The 20,842-nt window shown below is 39.9% G+C and overlaps 1 pseudogene; it reads right to left on the bottom strand.

The window, feature by feature from the left end:
- Positions 1–16,191: 16,191 nt before the first annotated feature.
- On the bottom strand, positions 16,192–20,378 carry LOC114118301 (follitropin subunit beta-like; annotated as a pseudogene).
- Between the last annotated feature and the right edge of the window lie 464 nt (positions 20,379–20,842).

Below are 20,842 nucleotides of genomic sequence, written 5' to 3'. Positions count from 1 at the left end.
CTTTCTGGAAAGAAGGAAATTAATTCATTCTGAATTATTCTCCACCTTCAGACAAGTAGAAAGGCTGGACATGATCCAAACCAGGGTTGTTTTTCTAACTGACAATACCTCTCAACAGTGTGAAAAGTGTTTGTGCCCTTTGACTCTGTAAGTCATCCCAAGAATTTAAGACAGTTTGAAGGTATTCAAACATATTCAGTGTATCATGGCTGTAATGAAAAAAGTCTGGGAGAGTCTGTATCCAACATCTCATTAATTAAGTTATAAAAAGGTCAGTTTTCATTCCAATCCCAAAGAAAGGCAATGCTGAAGAATGCTCAAACTACCATACAATTGCACTCATTTCACACGCTAGTAAAGTGATGCTCAAAATTCTCCAAGCCAGGCTTCAGCAATACGTGAACCATGAAATTCCAGATGTTCAAGCTGATTTTAGAAAAGGCAGAGGAACCAGAGATCAAATTGCCAACATCTGCTGGATCATGGAAAAGCAAGAGAGTTCCAGAAAAACATCTATTTCTGCTTTATTGACTATGCCAAAGCCTTTGACTGTGTGGATCACAATAAACTGTGGAAAATTCTTCAAGAGATGGGAACACCAGACCATCTGACCTGCCTCTGGAGAAACCTATATGCAGGTCAGGAAGCAACAGTTAGAACTGGACATGCAACAACACACTGGTTCCAAATAGGAAAAGGAGTACGTCAAGGCTGTGTATTGTCACCCTGCTTATTTAACTTCTATGCAGAGTACCTCATGAGAAACGCTGGGCTGGAAGAAACACAAGCTAGAATCAAGATTGCCAGGAGAAATATCAATAACCTCAGATATGCAGATGACACCACCCTTATGGCAGAAAGTGAAGAGGAGCTAAAAAGCCTCTTGATGAAAGTGAAAGAGGAGAGTGAAAAAGTTGGCTTAAAGCTCAACATTCAGAAAACCAAGATCATGGCATCTGGTCCCATCACTTCATGGGAAATAGATGGGGAAACAGTAGAAACAGTGTCAGACTTTATTTTGGGGGGCTCCAAAATCACTGCAGATGGTGACTGCAGCCATGAAATTAAAAGACGCTTACTCCTTGGAGGAAAGTTATGACCAACCTAGAGAGCATATTGAAAAGCAGAGACATTACTGTGCCAACAAAGGTCAAGGCTATGGTTTTTCTGGTGGTCATGTAAAGATGTGAGAGTTGGACTGTGAAGAAAGCTGAGCGCTGAAGAATTGATGCTTTTGAAGTGTGGTGTTGGAGAAGACTCTTGAGAGTCCCTTGGACTGCAAGGAGATCCAACCAGTCCATTCTAAAGGAGATCAGTCCTGGGTGTTCATTAGAAGGACTGATGCTGAAGCTGAAACTCCAGTACTTTGACCATCTCATGTGAAGAGTTGACTCATTGGAAAAGACTCTGATGCTGGGAGGGATTGGGGGCAGGAGGAAAAGGGGACAACAGAGGACGAGATGGCTGGATGGCATCACCGACTCAATGGACATGAGTTTGAGTGAACTCCGGGAGTTGGTGATGGACAGGGAGGCCTGGCATGGTGCGATTCATGAGGTCGCAAAGAGTCGGACACGACTGAGTGACTGAAGTGAACTGAACTGAACTGAATGATGTCTAGCATCTGTCATACAGAGTAAAGTAAGCAGGAAAGAGAAAAACAAATATTGTACATTAATGCATGTATATGGAATCAAGAAAAATGGTGCAGATTAACTTATTTGCAGGGCAAGAATAGAGATGCAGACATAGAGATGGGACCTGGGGGAGAAGGAAAAGGTGGGATGAAATGGGAGAGTAGCATTGACATTTGTACATTACCATTAGTAAAATAGATAGTGGCAGAGAAACCAGAGATCAAATTGCCAACATCCGCTGGATCATTGAAAAAGCAAGAGAGTTCCAGAAAAACATCTATTTCTGCTTTATTGACTATACCAAAACCTTTGACTGTGTGGATCACAATAAACTGTGGAAATTCTGAAAGAGATGGGAATACCAGACTGCCTGACCTGCCTCTTGAGAAACCTATATGCAGGTGAACAGATATAATATGACATATATATTTAATGGAATCCTATCTAGGCAAAGGAAGAAAGTGATACACAGAGCAATATGCATGAATCTCAAAAACATGCCAAATGAAGGAAACCAGACACAAAAGATTGCATTTTGTATGATTACATTTATATAAAATTTCTAGGAATGGCAAAGCCATAATTATACACAGCAACCAGAATGATATTTTGAAAATCCAAATCAGTTTATATCATTTTTTTTTTTTTTTTTTTTCTTAAAAATCTCCAGTGGTTTTCCACTGGCGTAAAAGTAAATCTAAACTCCTTACTGTGGCTTACAGGTCCTCCTAGCCCTTCCCTCTCTGACTCAGTTTTTCTCATTACTTTGCAGTAATATCAAGGGTCCTAGTTTTTTCTCAAGTGCACCAAGTTTGCTTTTACTCCAGAGCTTTGTACTTGCTATGTCTTCTGCCTGGAATGCTCTGCCACCAGAAAGCCTCCAACTGGATCCTTCTTTTCACTCAGTTCAAACAACACCTTCTCCTAAGTCTACCCCTGACCTTCAGTCTAAACAATCTTGCTGTCAAAATCTGTCTCTGTTTTAGCAACTACTTCTATATAACCAGGACTTCCCTGGTGGCTCAAATGGTAAAGCATCTGTCTACAGTGCAGGAGACCCAGGTTCGATCCCTGGGTTGGGAAGATTCCCTGGAGAAGGAAATGGCAACCCACTCCAGTACCCTTGCATAGCAAATCCCATGGACAGAGGAGCCTGGTGTCCATGGGGTCGCAAAGAGTCAGACACGACTGAGAGACTTCACTTTCACTTTTCTGTGTAACCAACCACCCCAAAATACTGTGGCTTAAAGTAACACTTGATTACTGTGGGTTTACTGGGCTTGGCTGGGGGATTCTACTGCTTCCAATTGTGTAGGCAGTTGTATTTGGTGGGAAGCTGCTAGGAGCCGAAGTGCCCGAGATGACTTCTTGTTTGGCAGGGCCTTCTCCACTGGGCCTCTCTCAGTCTTGGACTTGGCCTGTGCTTTTTCACAGCATGGCAGCTAGATTCTAAGAGATGGTCTCTTAAGACCTGGTTGGAAAATCTCAGGGTGCCTCTTTTGCTTCACTCTATTGGTCAAAGCAAGTCACAAGGCCTGCCCAGATCAAGGGGAAAGAGAATAGATCCACTACTTGTTCTGAAGCGATTTATATGTACTTGGATGTGAGGAATTATTAGCCCATTAGCCGGTATCTTTTCAGTCAACCCAGCATAGTTTCTCTCACAATGTGTTCGATGCTTTACTATCATTTTCTCCGACTGCAGTTGGTGGCTATATGTAAATTACCTTATTGATCACAAGTATTTAATGATCACCAAGCTGAGTGTTACATTGAGTGATTTGGTGATCCACAGTCTGTTGAAGAAGGAGAGAACTAACTCAATGCATTTTCTTTCTTTCTGTTCCTTGGGTTAGCTTCTATAATAATGCATAAAAACTAAAAGTTAAAGATAAACCAACATACTTCCTCTCCTGTGTATTCTGAACTTGGGCAACTTGGCTCACTAGTGCTGATTAACTTAATAGGCCCCCAAAGTCTCACAAAGATTACTAGTCATTTTCACATTACTCATAAAGCTTTACCTTTATTTATGAGTGGACATGCTAAAAATTGTTTCTCTCATCAATTTCATTAACAAATCTTTTTCTAATATTTCTTCCCCAAAAAAACAACAACAAGAACTATATATATATAAAGTGACTCTATGGTTGGTTGGATCCTGGGTGAATAGGAGTTTATAGTAAGTTTTAATTTGATCATGACCATTTTATATTGTATATTTCCTTTACTCTTCAATGGAAAAATCACGTCAGGCACACATAATTAAAGTCCTTAATTCATATTAGAGGTGCTTCTTTTTAAAATGCCAATCCATGAATATGCAAATAAAGAGTACACACTGTTTTATTTTAAAATGTTAGTGATGGCAAGGTATACCTTAATGTGGTCCCCAAAGCCCAAAGATTGGCAATTTTGTTTTGTGGGGGGAAAGAAAAGATAGGACAGCATGAATCTATTTGGAGCTACTCTCAACTTCTTTGATTTGATTTAGGGGTGGGAGTGGCCAGACTTTTTCTGTGAGGGGACAGATGGTAAATGTTTTAGTCTTTGTGGGCAACCTGGTCTCTGTTGTGACTGGTCAGCTCAGTCATTGTTACAGGGAAGCATGTGCAGACAACGCATAAACAAATGAGCATGGCCCATGACAGTGTTCCAGTAAAACTGCATTTCCAGAAACAGGTAGCAGGGCAAGTCTGATCTTTGGACTGTTGTTTTCTCACCGCTGGTTAGAATTTTAGGGGCGGGAGAGAAGGTAATATCTAGTGTAACGCGAAGAACACCAGCAAACAAAGTCAGGTGACTTGGTTTTCAGTCCTGGGTGTGCTAATGTGGTTTAACTCAATGAATATTTAAGAGCACTTACTATAGGAATGGAAATATGGAGCACTGTGTGGCCTCTCTTCTCTCCCTTACCTTTCAGCAGGCAGCAGTGTTCAATCACAGCACTTCTTCAGAGTCCAGATGCATCCCTGGAATCCTTGTCAACAGTGTTGGAGGCAGGCGGTATCAATGGGTTGGAGTGGATGTGTAAGATGAAATGACTTGTCTCTCCTGAAACACAATGTATCATTTTCTATGCAGGGTAATTAGCATTGGTACTTATCCTAATATGCTAATCACCCTGCACAGAAAATGACAAGACTTAATATATGGGCTTTCCAAGTAGTGCTAGAGGTAAAGAACCTGCCTGCCAATGCAGGAGATGCAGGAGACATGGGTTTGATTCCTGGGTCAGGAAGATGCCCTGGAGGAGGGCACGGCAACCCAGGCCAGTATTCTTGCCTGGAGAATCCCATAGACAGAAGAGTCTGGCAAGCTGCAGTCCCTAGGGTTGCAAAGAGTGAGGCACGATGGAAGCAACTGAGCACAGACTTAATGCTTACCCACTAGGGGCTCAGAATCCAATGCCATTTCCCTAGGTCTTAGCATTCAGAACCTCTAAAATCTCTAAAGTGGGGATACCTGATCTCTCCCTGGATTGTTGTGAGGATCAAACGAGACCCTGTGAGTGAAGATATTCTGTAAATGGCCAAACACTGAGTAATCTGTCTTTGTGTACTTAAATACTTGTTTAGTAAGTGAAAGCATTAAACAGGCATCTGTCGAACTTCTTTTCATCCCTTAAAATTTGGACAGTGCCTGTGATGAGGATCAAATTCCTGTAAACTTTTTAAGTTTACATGAAACCCTTTAGCAAGTGGGGCATGAGAAGTTTCACCACCCATAAAAATGACTTTATTTTGAGAAATTAGGCCAAACATTTCACTTCTGCAAAAGTGATGTGTGAATTGTGTTGCCTAAGGTGTCCTTTATTCTCAAATCTTATAGATGCCAGGTGCCAAATTCTTCTGAAGTAGTTCCTAAAGGACAGAGATCCAAACGCAATAATAGTGGGAAACATTTTCAGTAGAGATATCATGAGTGGGAGCCTTCAGGGGAAGCTCTTTGAGAGAACTCAGGGGACTGTAATGCTTTTTTAGTTTCAAAGGACAGAAGCCAACTTGGTCTCACCTAAGGAAAGATGGAATTTATTTAAAGAAACAGAGTTGTCTTTTGGAACTCAAAGCAACAATGCAGCCAAATCAAAGACGTGACTAGAAGCAGAAATGTAAAAGCCATGAGGCTTCTCTGGATATATCACTTTAGTCTCTCTTTGTGCGATTGTTTCATGCCTTTCTGGCTATCTCTTTGTGTAGAGTAGTTCTCTCTAACCCAGTCTGTAACGGAGAAAAAGAGTAATTCTTCATCTTCCAAATTTCTATGTTAGAGGCCTCAAGCAAATAATCTCATGGTTTTAATTCCAAATATCTAGAGATGGAACTGTATGCATCAAATGCCTACTGGCTCAATCACATGGAGTCAGTGATTGCAAAGATATGCCAAGATAACATTTTAATGAGTTACAGGGAGATATATTTCCCAGAGGAAGGGTGTAGGGTTGTTGACTTCTGTATGGGTCATATACTCCAAAAGATGTCCACTGTAGAGTTCCAGTGAAAAGATGCCCTTTCTACTCAATAGTTGATGGCTGTAGTATTTGGATATAAAGCTTTGTTCAGGGGAATAAGGTGGCTGTCTTCTCCAAGAATTTCATCTCAGAGATGTTTACCTTTCTCATGCCCTTCCTCCTGGGTCTGTGTTTTCACAGCCTGTGTCCTCTCTAGGATGGATTTTTGAAGTTCGTACATAGAAATGGTGACTAGTGGCTGCTCTGTCAAGTGTCAGTATATGGATAATGATGATACATACTTATGTAATATTCTCTTGCAAAATGTGTGTATCCTTAATGCTTTCCCTTAGACCTAGTGAAAATTTTCATAGTAAAATGAGTTTCTAGAGCACTGTATCTTCTCTAGATTCTTGTCCTTTACCAAGTATATCAGACATTTTTGGAATAGAGTATACTATGTGTCTCTGTATTTACTTCTTCCCTCTGTCCCTGGCATGCTGCTGGGCTTATGACAGCTGCCCCCCCACCCCAAATATTTGCTAAAGTGGCTTCTCTGATGGGAGGCCAAGAAAGATGGAATCATAAGAAAGAAGATGGCATCCTAAAAAAGTGATCTGAGAGCGAGTCCTTAAATACAACAACTGGACGGGAACTTAGCATCTAAACTAACATGATGGAGTATATATTGGTGCTTCCTGGATGGCTCAGTGGTAAAGAATACATCTGCTGATGCAGGAGATGTGGGTTGGATCCCTGGGTCAGGAAGATCCCTTGGAGAAGAAAATGGCAACCTGCTCCATTATTCTTTCCTGGGAAATCCCATGGACAGTGGAGCCTACCATGCTGCAGTCCATGGGGACACAAGGATTTGGACATGATTTAGTGACCAAAACAACAAGACTGGATATTGACCTCCCCAGCTTATGTCCATCCTGGGGGAGGGCATGGTGACCCACTCCAGTATTCCTGCCTGGAAAATCCCAAGGACAGAGGGACCTGGTGGGCTACAGTCCATGGGTCACAAGGAGCTGGACACAACTGAAGTGACTTAGCACACACATACTTATGTCCATGTCTTAGTCTTTTGGAACCCATGAATGTTACCTTCTATGGCAAAAAGAAACTTTCAGATGTCCTGAAGTTGAGGATCTTGAGATGGGGAGATTATCCTGGTTTATGTGTATGGGCCTGAAGTCAACATAACACTTCTGATAAGGCAGATGCAGGAGCAGAGTTAGCAGAGACGGCCATGGGATGGCAGAGGCAGAACTGGAGTGATGTGCTTTGGAGATGTAGCAAGGGTCCACAAGCCAAGGAAAACAGGTGGCCACTGGAAGCTGGAAGAGGAAACAGACCCTCTCCTCAAAGCCTCTGAAGGGAACCAAGTGCAGACACTTGACATTGGTCAAGTGAAACCTATACAACTAGAGATCCCCAGCTGAAAACCATAGGCCAGTTAGTGTACCTATTTTATTTGGCCAGCATAGTATTTTGAGAAAAAGAAATGAGATGACCTTTATCATTTTAAAAATTGATAAATTTGACATAAAAAATATAGATTTTTGGCTTATATGAAAAACAAAAGGATAAAACCCAGAGACTTAGAAACACAGGCTCTGCATTCCCGTGTGGCATCCATCCCCTGAATCTGCACTGCAGCTTCTCCTGTCCCTGGGATTTGTGCCTGTTAACAGTCCTCGCCTCCGGTCCCTGGGTGCATGCATGCACAGTCACTTCAGTCGTGTCCAACTCTTTGTGACACTATGAACTGTAGCCCGCCAGGCTCCTCTGTCCATGGGATTCTCTAGGCCAGAATACTGGAGTGGGTTGCCATGCCCTTCTACCGGGGATCTTCCCAAAGCAGGGATCGAACCCACAGTCTCTTATGTCTCCTGCATTGGCAGGTAGGTTCTTTACCACTAGCACCACCTGGGAAGCCCACTCCACTCCCCACTGAATCTCTAGTTTAGGCTGAATTATCAAGACAAAATTGCCTTTGTTCTTCCTCAGTAGAAAAATATTTTTCTGTATTCATATTTGTAGATAGGCTGAGAAGGCTACATATTTTAAGAAAAAATAGTTGTAAGATGCTCATGTAAGATATTAACAAAAGGGGAGACTGGGTGTGGGGTATGTTGGAACCTAACTATTTTTGCAACTTCTCTGTGAGCCTTAAACTGTCCTAAAATTAAAAGTATACTAAATGAAATTGGCGTATTTATGAAAATGGAGAGCGTTATGTATTAAACATGCAAGCAAACTGTTTCTCTGTTGAATGATTGTTAGTCTGTTTCACTCATTGCTTTGCTCTCTGGGTCTCTCTGAGTATACATTTGTGACCTGCAGACATCTGCCTTTTTCACATGAGGATGCTGAAGATGTGGAAGATAAAGTGACTTGCACAGAGCTAGTCTGGCAGTTGCTGTGCATGGAACTCATGCCTCCCAGCTGACTTTCAACCCAGTGTTCTCTTCTTTCCTGCTACTGTGGGAAGTAATGGCAATAAGGAGGGCATAGTAAGGTCAACATTCTAGAATGCAGTGGGAATCTCACTTACCTTTTGAGAATCCTCTATTGGAGAAGAAGCAGCAGCATCAGAATCAGAGCAGCCTGTTTGCTTGCCTTTTGCTTTTTTTTTTTTTTCCAACTTTTCTCATTTCTATTTTAAATCTGGTGCATAGGGAAAACATTTGACATTTGTCCAAGTGCCAAATGTACTTTGGATTTCATCTTTTACATATTAGCAAACTCCATCTATACATGAGAACATTTCCTCTAGAAATAGAAACCTCTGAGTTTGAGATGGTCAGAGCAGAGTAGGTGGGACTGGGCTTAGGTCTTCGTGGAAGCTGTTGGGTAAAGGCTGAGAGGCAGGTGTTCAGTGTGAGCTCCTGTTGTGCTGGGAGGTGGGGATTAGGGGATTTAGTGGATTTGGGAGGTTATGACTGCTTGTGGAACACTGTTTCACAGCTTTGGTCTGAAGAGCTGTTGCTGTGGCTGGCTCAGAGCTAGCCAGAAAGTCAAGGCCAGCTGTGAGAAGACTAAACAGTCTCAGAAATGGGCTGATTCCTGGCCTTCCTCTGGCCTTCTCGCTGTGAGGCTATTTCCATGCTAATAACTTTTTCTGGGATCTAAAATGATGAGGGTAACTGAGAGATATAGTTTTTCTAACTTTTCCTAAGGTTGAACACTCTGGAGGCATGAGGGCAGGAAGGGAAAGGGAAAAATGATAATGATGGATGCAACTGTACCGAGCACTTCCCTGTGTGTTCATGTAATTTATGTATTACATATGCAAGCAAAGTGTTTCTCTATGGAAAGAGTATACCTTAGTCTGTTTCATTCATCTCTTTACTCTTTGGGCATCTCTAAACATGAATTCATGACCCCTGAACACTTTCATTTTACGCATGAGGATTCTGAGGCCCACAGAGAGAAAATAACTTGTTCAGAGTCACAGAGGTAGTCAGGGAGGAATTGGGAGTGGAATCTGGATCTAGCCCAAATCTCCCTTTTCTTTCCATTTACTGTGAGGGGAATGATAGTAATAGGAGAGAATATTCTGGAATTTATGCTTATGATATAGGCAGTATGGTGTAATGGCTGAAAGCAGAAACCCTGGAGCTGATTGTTGCTGTTATTCAGTCACTGAGTCGTGTCCGACTCTTTGTGCCATGGACTGCAGCACACTAGGCTTCCCTGTCCTTTGCCATCTCCTGGAGCTTGCTCAAACTCATGTCTATTAAGTTGGTGATGGCATCCAAGCATCTCATCCTCTATCATTCCCTTCTCCTCCTGCCTTCAATTTTTCCCAGCATCAGGGTCTTTTCCAACGAGTCAGTTCTTCACATCAGGTGGCCAAAGTATTGGAGATTCAACTTCGGGGTCAGTCCTTCCAATGAATATTCAGGATTGATTTCCTTGAGGACTGAATGATCACCTGGGGTTAAATCCAAGCTTTGTCATTTATTAGCTGTGTGACGTGCAAATTATTTAATCTTTCTGAACTTATTTCTTTTTCTGTAAAATATAGCAATAATAATACCTACTTCAGAGGACTATATGAGGATTAAATGAGTTAGTTAAAAAATAGTACCTAGCTCCTGGTAGCTTCCATATAAATGTTAGCTATAAATATTATTACTGTTTTGAAAGTGAGGACACAAACTCAGAGAGGTTACATAGTTTAACCAACAGCACACAGAAAGGAGCCAAGCTGGCATCTGAAGTCATATGTCTATCAGTCATCTATTATATTGCCTATTAGCAACTTGAATTTGTTCAGACCAATATTCCTCGATTACTTCCCTGGGCAACCCATGGTATGTAAACACGATTTCTGTGTTAATATTGGTAAAATGCTGATTTATTAACAGGTCTTAGGTTTTTCACCTCTTACTTTTAAGTTCTTGCCTTGAATATTTTTTTTTCCTGATTTTCTTTGTGAAGAGAAATAGAAATAGTGATAGAAATTCAAACTCAATAGGCTGACTGAAGTGCTTTGGAAGGGAGTAACAGCGAGTACAGAAAAGAATGCCTGCCTTTGAAATGGGCAAAAGGCTTTGCCTTCCCGGTTTCAGATGGAGCCGTGAAACAGTGCTGATCAGAGGGTCAGGTCATTTAGACATGGTCACTGGAGTCTAGGATGTGTCAGGCGCTGGGTGAGGTTCTCAGGACATGTTTGTAATATGTTCATTGTCTTCAAAGACCTTCCATTTGAATCTGTTGTCTGCAGTTATTTAATGTCTTCAGTCTGGGTCCATTCTGCCCTTTATGAATCTCCATGCTTTATATAAGCCCACATAAAAGAATATTGATCAAGATTATGGAAGGGCCTGTTTGAACCCTGGATTATTCAAAGAATAGAATAGTTGAACATGCTGCTAATTTTTAGGCTTGAAGCAAGAAAGTAGCTGCTCTCCTTTCTTGAATGGTGTTCAAGCGGAAATGAGATTAATTTTGTTTTGGACAGTTCCAGAAGAGAAAACTGGATGGAAATTATAGGCAAAGAGATTCTCAGTTCAGTGTGAATCAATCCATTCAGACCACCATGGTACCTACTGAGTGCCAAGGAATCACCCCAAAAGCAGACAAGGGCAGACAGAATCCCTGCATTCACAGAGTTACTAACATTTTTTTTTTAATCACCAGAGCGTCAGTCTAGTCTTGGCATAAAAATGTTATTATAGAGAACATAGATGTCTGTGATAGTCTACATTTTGCAGATAGCCATATTTGAATGGTCTAATGTGGTTGGTAAAGTATTTTGGTGGCATAATGGGAAATATTCTGAACAGAGACTAAAACTAAGGAGTGTGTGTGTGCATGTGTGTTAGTCCCTCAGTTGTGCCGACTCTTTGCAACCCCATAGATTGTAGCCCGCCAGGCTCCTCTGTCCATGGTATTCTCCAGGAAAGAATACTGGAGTGGGTTGCCATTCCCTTCTCTAGGGGATCTTCCCGACCCAGGGATCAAACCCGTGTCTCCTGTATTGTAGGCAGATTCTTTATCACCTGAGCCGCCAGCAAAGCCCCAAAATAAGGAGCACAGGGTCCTAATTCTGATCACATGACAGCCCATATGATCCCAGGGCTCAGTGTTAGCACATAGTAAATGGCAATATAGGACTAGATGGCCTTCAGTTCTCTCTCCATTCCATGATTCTATTCAGCTTTCTTTTTGTTTGTTCTTAGATCTTTGTACAGTCCAAAAATATAATCACATCTGTTCTTGAAGAACAGGGCAGATGATTATTATGAGAGGCCCACTGATTTAAAATGTACTCATTCTCAATTCGAGAATTTCACACTGAATGGAAAAGAAAGTCATTTGGAAAGAATAATTGTTTTTCTGTGGGAATTTGATTTTATTTTTTCCAGTTTTATTAAGATATAATTGATATACACCATGAAATTTAAGGTGTGAAATGTGGTGATTTGATATAAGCATATATTGTGAAATGATTACCAAAGTAAAGTTTGTCAACACATCTATCACCTCACATAGTTGCCTTTTTATTTATTTATTGTGGCGAGAACTTTGAAGGTATCTTTAAGCAATGGTCACACAGAGTCGGACACGACTAAGTGACTTAGCAGCAGCAGGTGTATAATACAGTAGTGTTAAGAATAGTCACCATGATGTACATTAGATCCCCAGAATTTACTCATCTTATAACTGGAACTTTGTGTCTTTTTACCATCTTTACCCATATTTTGCCACTTGACCACCCACCCCTGGCAACCACCAATATGTTCTGTTTCTATGAGTTTGGTTTATTTTAAATTCTATATGTCAGTGATATCAAGCAATATTTGCCTTCCTCTGACTTATTTCAGTTACTGTAATGCCCTCAAGCTTCATCTATGTTGTTACAGAGAGATTTCCTTCTTTATAGGTGAATAATATTCAATTGCGTATACATACCACACTTTCTTTATTCATCCATCACTTAAGTTGTCATCAACTCTTAAGTTATTTAAAAATCTTGGCTATTTTAAATAATTTTACAGTGAACATGGGTGTGTAGGTATCTCTTTGAGACAGTGACTTTACTTTCTTCTCCTATATACCCAGAAGTGGAATTGCTGGATAATATGGTAGTTCAGTTCTGAGGAGCTTCTATACTGTTTTTAATAGGGGCTACACCAACTTACATTCCCACTAATGGTACATGGGTTCTCTTTTCTCCACATACCTGTCAATATTTGTTATCTCTTATCTCTTTGATAAAAGTCCTTTCACAACTGTTAGAAGGTTTTCTTATAGTGGTTTCGATTTATATTTCTCTGTTGATCAGAACTTTTCATGTACCTGTTGGCCATCTGTATGTCTTGTTTGAGAAAATGTCTGTTTAGGTCATTTGCCATTTAAAAAATAAGGTTATGTTTTTTGCTATTAAGTTATATTTTGAATATTCACCCCTTATGAGACATATGGTTTGTAAATATTTTCTCCATTCCCTGGGTTGCCTCTTCAACAGGTGATTAATTCTTTGGCTGTGTGTAACAGTTTTAGTTTAATGTAGTCCCACTTATGTATTTTTGCTTCTGTTGCTTGCATTATAGGTGTCATATCCAAAAAAATCACTGTCAAGATCAATGTCAATCAGCTTACCCCCAAATTTTCTTCTAGGAGTTTAATGGTTCTATGTTTTACTTCAGATTTTTAATTCACTTTGTGTTAATATTTGTAAGTGGTGTAAAGTAAGGGTCCAGTTTCATTATTTTTGTATGTGGATATCTAGTTTTTCCAATACCATTTAATGAAGAGACTATCTTTACCCTATTGAGTATTCTTGGCTCCCTCATCAAATACTAATTTACTATGTATGCATAGGTTTATTTATTTCTAGACTCTTGATTCTGTTCTGTTGGTCTATGTGTCTTTTTAATGCCAGTGCCATACTGTTTTAATTACTATAGCTTTGCAGTATAGTTTGAAATCAGGGACTCTGATGCCTCTAGTTTTGTTCTCCCTCAAGATTACTTTGGCTGTTCAGGGTCTTTTGTGGCTCCATACAAATCTTAGAATTGTTTTTCCTATTTCTATAAAAATGAATTTTGATATTGAATCTATAGATGACTGAGTAGTCTGGACATTTTAACAATATTGATTCTTCTGATCAATAAACATGGGATACTTTTCCATTTATTTGTATCTTCTTCAGTTTCTTTCATCATTGTCCTATTTTTTAGTGTACAGATTTTTCACTTCCTGGTTAATTTTATTCACAGCTATTTTATTGTTTTTGATGCTATTATAAAGAAGATTATTTTTATTATATTGTTTTCATTGCTATTGTGAATGAGATTATTTCTTTTATTTCTTTTTCAGATGTTAGTGTATAGAAATACAACCAACTTTATACATTGATTTGGTATCCTGAAACTTTACTGAATTCATTTATTAGTTATAACGGTTTTTGAATGGAGTCTTTAGGACTACATCAGAGATTATGTCATCAGCAAAGAGAGACAGTTTTACGTTTTCCTTTCTGATTTGGAAGACTTTGAGTTCTTTTTCTTGCCTGATTGCTATGTCTGAGACTTCTAGTAATATTTGAATATTCTCTGGTGAGAACAGTCATCCTTCTCTTGTTTCTGCTCTTAGAGGAAGAACTTTCAATCTTTCACTGTTGACTAGGAATTTAACTGGGCTTGTCAAATATAGCCTTTATTATGTTGTTACCTTCCTTCTATATCCAATTTTTTGAGAGTTTGTATCATGAAAGGATGTTGAATTTTGTCAAATAATTTTTCTGTATCTCCTGAGGAGACTAATCTTTGATATCCATGTGCTGGACAGTATATTAATTCTAGTATTAACTAGATTTTAAAGATTATGAGGAAAACTCTCCACTAGGTCTGAGTTTCAAGTAAGGCATGCTAAGAGCTTTCTGAGAACAAATCAGTTTTAGTGTAGACTGGGGGCTAAAGAGCAGTAGGGATAAATTAAGAAAATGATGATGTAAGAAATAACAGAAAGTCTGTGTTAGAGAAAAAAGAACACCTAAATTCAGCAACATTCTTATTGATATTTCCAAGTAAACAGTGACTACAGGTGATATTTACAGAAGGGTTTAAAAGAGATTTCTTATAATGTTACCACTAAAATTATCAAAATACACATGTATGTGTCATTAACAAACAGTTCAAGAGCATGGAAAAATCCAAAGTTGTGCCTTTGGTAGGTAACATTTTTGATTTTTAAGTATGTTTAAATATTCAGGTTAAAAAAGGAGTTAATATCTTTAAAAGAAATTTAAGTCATAAAGCATTTTTAGTGTACACCATTTTGAAAGAAATCATAGATTTGGGAGAACATGTAGTCAAGTGGTAAAGCAAACATAGAGAGAGTCCAGAAAATACAGCTTTTCTCTCTAGACTGACAACTCTTTTTAAGGGAGGTATTTCTCTGAAAGTTCTTCCAGGTGGTCCAGTGGTAAAGAGCCAATACAGGAGACATAGGAGATGTGGGTTTGATACCTGGATTGGGAAGGTCCCCTGGAGGAGGAAATGGCAACCTGCTCCAGTATTCTTGCCTGGAAAATCCCATGGACAGAGAAGCCTGGCAGGCTGCAGCCCATGGGATTGCAAAGAGTCAGTCATGACTGAGGAACTTAGCAGGCATGCATTTCTCTGAAAAGTTAAGTGGAAAACAAATGAAATATAACCTGTTAAGCTGCCCTAAGTGCCGTCATGTGGACTTCAGGGTTCTTATCCCAGCAGTGGAGGAGAATTCTGGTACAAGTGGCATAGCAACAACAACAGGTGATATGTCTTATTGCTGAGGGATAGCTCTACAGAAGGCTGGATATTCTTGATCAAATTTATTTCAGTGACAAAGTATATAAGGGTAGCAACTTAGGAAAAGACATTTATTGGTCTTGCAATTGAATTTACACAGACCCAAATTCATTGTTCTTGTCTTGGAGCTAAATTCAAATTTGAAATAAAAATTAAGATGCTGTATTTAAAGCTGCAGATTGTAAGTGGATGCACTGTTTCCCAGCTTACCACCTTCCTGCACCTACTCCCATCCTCTTAGGTCAACAACTTCTCTGCCTGGAAGACACAGGTGATGTGGAACTGATGACGGTACTTCCCTGGATGAGCAATAAAGTGGACAGTCTTAGCTTAGTAACCTTCCTGACTGTCCCCTTAATAATGAAACAATTAGACAGAGTTAGGTACCTGCACCATGACACTAAAGCAGTACTGGCTCTCTTCTTGCTGGCTGTGTATCTTACAGGAGATTACGTTCCATTTCATTCTCCTACTCCATCATCTTGAGACCTCCTTCTCCAAAGTCTAGATTTTCTTATATATAAAATGACAAGATTGATCTTGAAGACGTCTAAGTCTGTTAAAAATGGAAAACAGCTTATAGATCCTGAATTCAAATTAAATGAAACCAACAGAGTCCAGACCTAGGTTGAGCGGTGACAGGCCCCAGCCCTCTCCATTCCTGGAGCTCCTCCTCTCAGGTGAGCAGAGATCATAGGGTCTTGCATGGTGGTTTGGAGCCTAGGCACATATACATCTTGGATATTTTGGTCCTTTAGGATAAGGGTAGGCAGCTCAAAGCATCCGCTGCTCTTTATTCTTTGATTTCACTGAAGGAGCAGTAGCTGGGCCCCAGGCCACGGTGCAGACAGTGCTGTCACAGTCACACTTGCTGCAGTGACATTCAGTGGCTACTGGGTACGTGTACAGCGAGCCTGCATGGTGAGCACAGCCAGGCACTTTCACCATTTCATACACGAGCTCTTTGAAGGTACATGTTTTCTGAATGTTGAGCCTTGCTGGGTCCCTGTACACCAAGTCCTGAGTGGTTTAGGAATTAGGTTACATTATTCTGCAAGTTTCTGTTTGGCTTAGTAAATAAGGGACAGGGATTTAATACCGCTTGCTCTAATATTTCCTTTCAGAAGACCAGTTTCTAGGATCCTGAAGCACAGAAAACTTGACCCCATAAAGTAACTCATGTTGCTTTTGTTCAGTCTCTCGGTCATGTCTGACTCTTTGCAACCCCATGGACTGCAGCACGCCAGGCTTCCCTGTCCTTCACCATTTCCTGGAGTTTGCCCAAACCCATGACCATCAAGTCGGTGATGCCATCTAACCATCTCATCCTCTGCCATCCCCTTCTCCTCCTGCCTTCAATCGTTCCCATTATCAGAGTCTTTTCTATTGAGTTGACTCTTCACATCAGATAGCCAAAGTATTGGAGCTTCAGTTTTAGCATTAGTCCTTCCAGTGAATATTCAGGGTTGATTTCCTCTAGGATGGACTGGTTGGATCTCCTTGCAGTCGAAGAGACTCTCAAGAGTCTTCTCCAACACCACAATTCCAAAGCATCAGTTCTTTAGCACTCAGCTTCCTTTATGGTCCAACTCTCACATCCATACACGACTACTGGAAAAACCATAGCTTTGACTGTATAGACCTTTGTCAGCAAAGTGATGATGTCTTTGCTTTTTAATACGCTGTCTAGGATTGTCATGGCTTTTCTTCCAAGAAGCAAGCATCTTTTAATTTCATGGCTGCAGTTACCATCTGCAGTGATTTTGGAGCCCAAGAAAATAAAATCTGCGACTGTTTCTACTTTTCCCCCATCTATTTACCATGAAATGATAGAAGTGGATGCCTGGATCTTAGTTTTTTGAATGTTGAGTTTTAAGCCAGGTTGTCACTCTCTTTCACGTTCATCAAGAGGCTCTTTAGTTCCTTTTCACTTTCTGCCATTATGGTGGTGTCATCTGCATATCTGAGGTTGCTGATATTTTTCTTGGAAACCTTGATTCCACCTTGTGATTCATTGTCATTTCACATGATGTACGTTGAATAGAAGGTAAATAAGCAGGGTGACAATATACAATCTTGACATATTCCTTTCCCAACTTAGAACCAGTCTGTTGTTCTATGTCTTGTTTTAACTGTTACTTCTTGACCTGTATACGGGTTTCCCAGGAATGAGGTAAGGTGGTCTGGTATTCCCATATCTTAAGAATTTTCCACAGTTTGTTGTGATCCACACAGTCTAAGGCTTTAGCATAGACAATGAAGCAGAAGTAGATATTTTCCTGGAGTTCCCTTGCTTTTTCTGTGATCCAGTGGATGTTGGCAATTTGATCTCTGGTTCCTCTCCATTTCTAAATCCAGCTTGTATATCTGGAAGCTCAGTCTCTTGTGGGGTCACTGCTCCTTTCCCTTGGGTTCTGGAAATCAAGATGATGGTGTAGAAGAACATGGGTTCATCTTCTCATAATTGAAGTCTCTGGGATGAGCAGAGCAGTTAAAAACAGGCAAGAAAACGACTTGAGGGAGCAAGAAAGGAACTCATATTATACCGTTGTTCTGAAGTGTCCTGGGAATGTTACAGAAAGTGTAGTTATCTCTTTTCTCTCTACCAAGAGAGTACCCATATATTTAATATTTCTAAAACTCTATAAAAACTTTGAATTTGTATAGCATAAAAACATGCAAAGATAAAGTAATACAGAAGATATGACCTTTGCACTTTAAAGATGGGTGTTTTATTATTTTTTTTTGTACTTAGTAATCTTAAGCTGTATTAATGACAGGTAAAAACATAGCATTTGGGTTTAATTGCTTAGAAAAATATTTCCAACTTTTTTCTATGTATATTTAATCTTTTCTAGGTAAATTTAGAAGAGAAATAGGAACCAACAGTTCAGTTCAGTTCAGTTCAGTTCATTCGCTCAGCCATGTCCAACTCTTTGCGACCCCATGAATTGCAGCATGCCAGGCCTCCCTGTCCATCACCAACTCCCGGAGTTCACCCAAACTCATGTCCATCGAGTCAGTGATGCCATCCAGCCATCTCATCCTCTGTCGTCCCCTTCTCCTCCTGCCCCCAATTCCTGCCAGCATCAGAGTCTGTCCCAATGAGTCAATTCTTCGCATGAGGTGGCCAAAATATTGGAGTTTCAGCTTTAGCATCAGTCCTTCCAAAGAACACCCAAGACTGATCTCCTTTAGAATGGACTGGTTGGATCTCCTTGCAGTCCAAGGGACTCCCAAGAGTCTTCTCCAACACCACACTTCAAAAGCATCAATTCTTTGGCACTCAGCTTTCTTCACAGTCCAACTCTTACATCCATACATGACCACTGGAAAAACCATAGCCTTGACTAGATGGACCTTTGTTGGCAAAGTAATGTCTCTGCTTTTGAATATGCTATCTAGGTTGGTCATAACTTTCTTTCCAAGGAGTAAGTGTCTTTTAATTTCATGGCTGCAATCACCATCTGCAGTGATTTTGGAGCCCCCCAAAATAAAGTATCTCACTGTTTCCACCATTTCCCCATCTATTTCCCATGAAGTTATGGGACCAGATGCCATGATCTTCGTTTTCTGAATGTTGAGCTTTAAGCCAACTTTTTCACTCTCCTCTTTCACTTTCATCAAGAGGCTTTTAGTTCCTCTTCACTTTCTGCCATAAGGGTGGTGTCATAAGCTCAATTATTTTTATTTTGTCTAAAATGTTTGGGAAATCACATATTGGATTCTGATATTCTGTTGCCTTTTAGGTTCTTCCTTGCCATTGCCTTAAATTCTGTACCTGTGTAGGATTCTTAATCCAAAAGGTATATGATACAGTTTCAGTATCAGAACATTGAAATTAGGTCAAATGTATTTCACTCCTCTATAGGCCCACTAAGAAAATAATTGGCTTTGAGGGAGAAGGGGGGTGCTGCTGGATAGTTCATTTCCCCAGCTGGCCATCAGGCCTTAGAAAAATATTTCCAACTTTTTTCTATGTATATTTAATCTTTTCTAGGTATATTTAGAAGAGGAATAGGAACCAGCAGTTCCTATTGGTAAGTTGAGTTTTTTGCTCAGTTCATTTAATATTAAATAAATAAAGTATTTTCATTAAGATGCAGCACTTTCAATTTCAGTTTATTGAACTTCTAAATAGCCAGCTGTGTAGAAAAGCAGCAAAGAAACATTGTCTCCTTTAGGTGGTTTATTTTGAAGAAGCTGCGAGAATGTAGACAAATGGCTTAATACCTTTATTCTTTGATTTTCTTAACAGCATAAAGAAGGGTGTAGGTTTGCTGACTCATTTTGGCTTGTCTCCAGGGATTGATTGCTCTCAGGCTGCTTGTTGGTATTGTATTAAAAATGGGCCAATAAAATGAATTTTATAATTGGCTGCTTGCATTTTTTATTTGGCTGTAAAATGAATGTTATTACTATCCCTGTTGCGGAGGTATGCCTTTTATGATTGCAATTGTTATTTTAAAGACTATTGACAATATTCCATGTTTAATTATAGATATGTACTCATGTCCATGTTTATCCCTCAATAGGTAAAGCTAGCAGAAAAATGCTCTTTTAAAATGTAGAGTTGGCACATTACTGAAGCAGTCATTTACATCAATCTGAGCTGTCCTAAATCTGTTTTATCCGAATTAAATCCAAACCCAAACATCTAAATGATATCATGGTAATTTGCCTCAATTACAACACAGACAGTGTTGGCTAAGGGACTCATGGCTATAATTTAGAAGAGACAAAATATTGACAGAGTAGTAATAAATGAAATTGGCCTTATCCAGACCCTCAGCACCCTCACTTCCAGCAAAGCAAAGTGCCTACTCAGGTGTAGCAGTAGCCCACACACCACGTGGTGTTGATGCTTATGCAGCTACATTCCTCTTTCTCCACCGTGATGTTAATGTTGATCATCTCGCAGCTGCTACAGCAGATTGCTCTCCAGCAACAAAAAAGGAAGGAGAACTGGACAGACTTCATCCTGGACTGGGAAGCAAGCAATTAGAAATCCCAAAGTATTTTCACATTCATAGACTTTGACCCATTCAAACTGAACTGAAGTCAACCTGCTTCCCAAACTCTACCATCTCATTCAAATTCAACAGGTACTCTTTGGCAAAAAAGAGACACAGTAACATGTCAGAAATTCTCATATAGTTCTAGTTATTATAAGGATTAAGATGTCACGGGTTATGTATCTGAAAAAAAAAAAAACTACTCAAAACCCAGAAAAACACTAATTTGAAAAGATATATGCGCCCGTATTGTTGGCAGTTTACTATTGCTAAGATATGGTAGTAACCTCAGTGTCCATCCACAGATAGATGGATAAAGATACACACACATATACACACAAGCACACAATGGACTATTGCTCAGCCATAAAAAGAATGAAATTTTGCCATTTGCAGCAACATAGATGGACTTAGAGGGCACTATGCTAG

The sequence above is a fragment of the Ovis aries genome, chromosome 15 (assembly GCF_016772045.2).
Source record: "Ovis aries strain OAR_USU_Benz2616 breed Rambouillet chromosome 15, ARS-UI_Ramb_v3.0, whole genome shotgun sequence".
In the NCBI taxonomy this organism is placed as follows: domain Eukaryota; kingdom Metazoa; phylum Chordata; class Mammalia; order Artiodactyla; family Bovidae; genus Ovis; species Ovis aries.
Note: the sequence above shows the minus strand (reverse complement) of the source record. Positions and strands in the feature narration are given on the sequence as shown.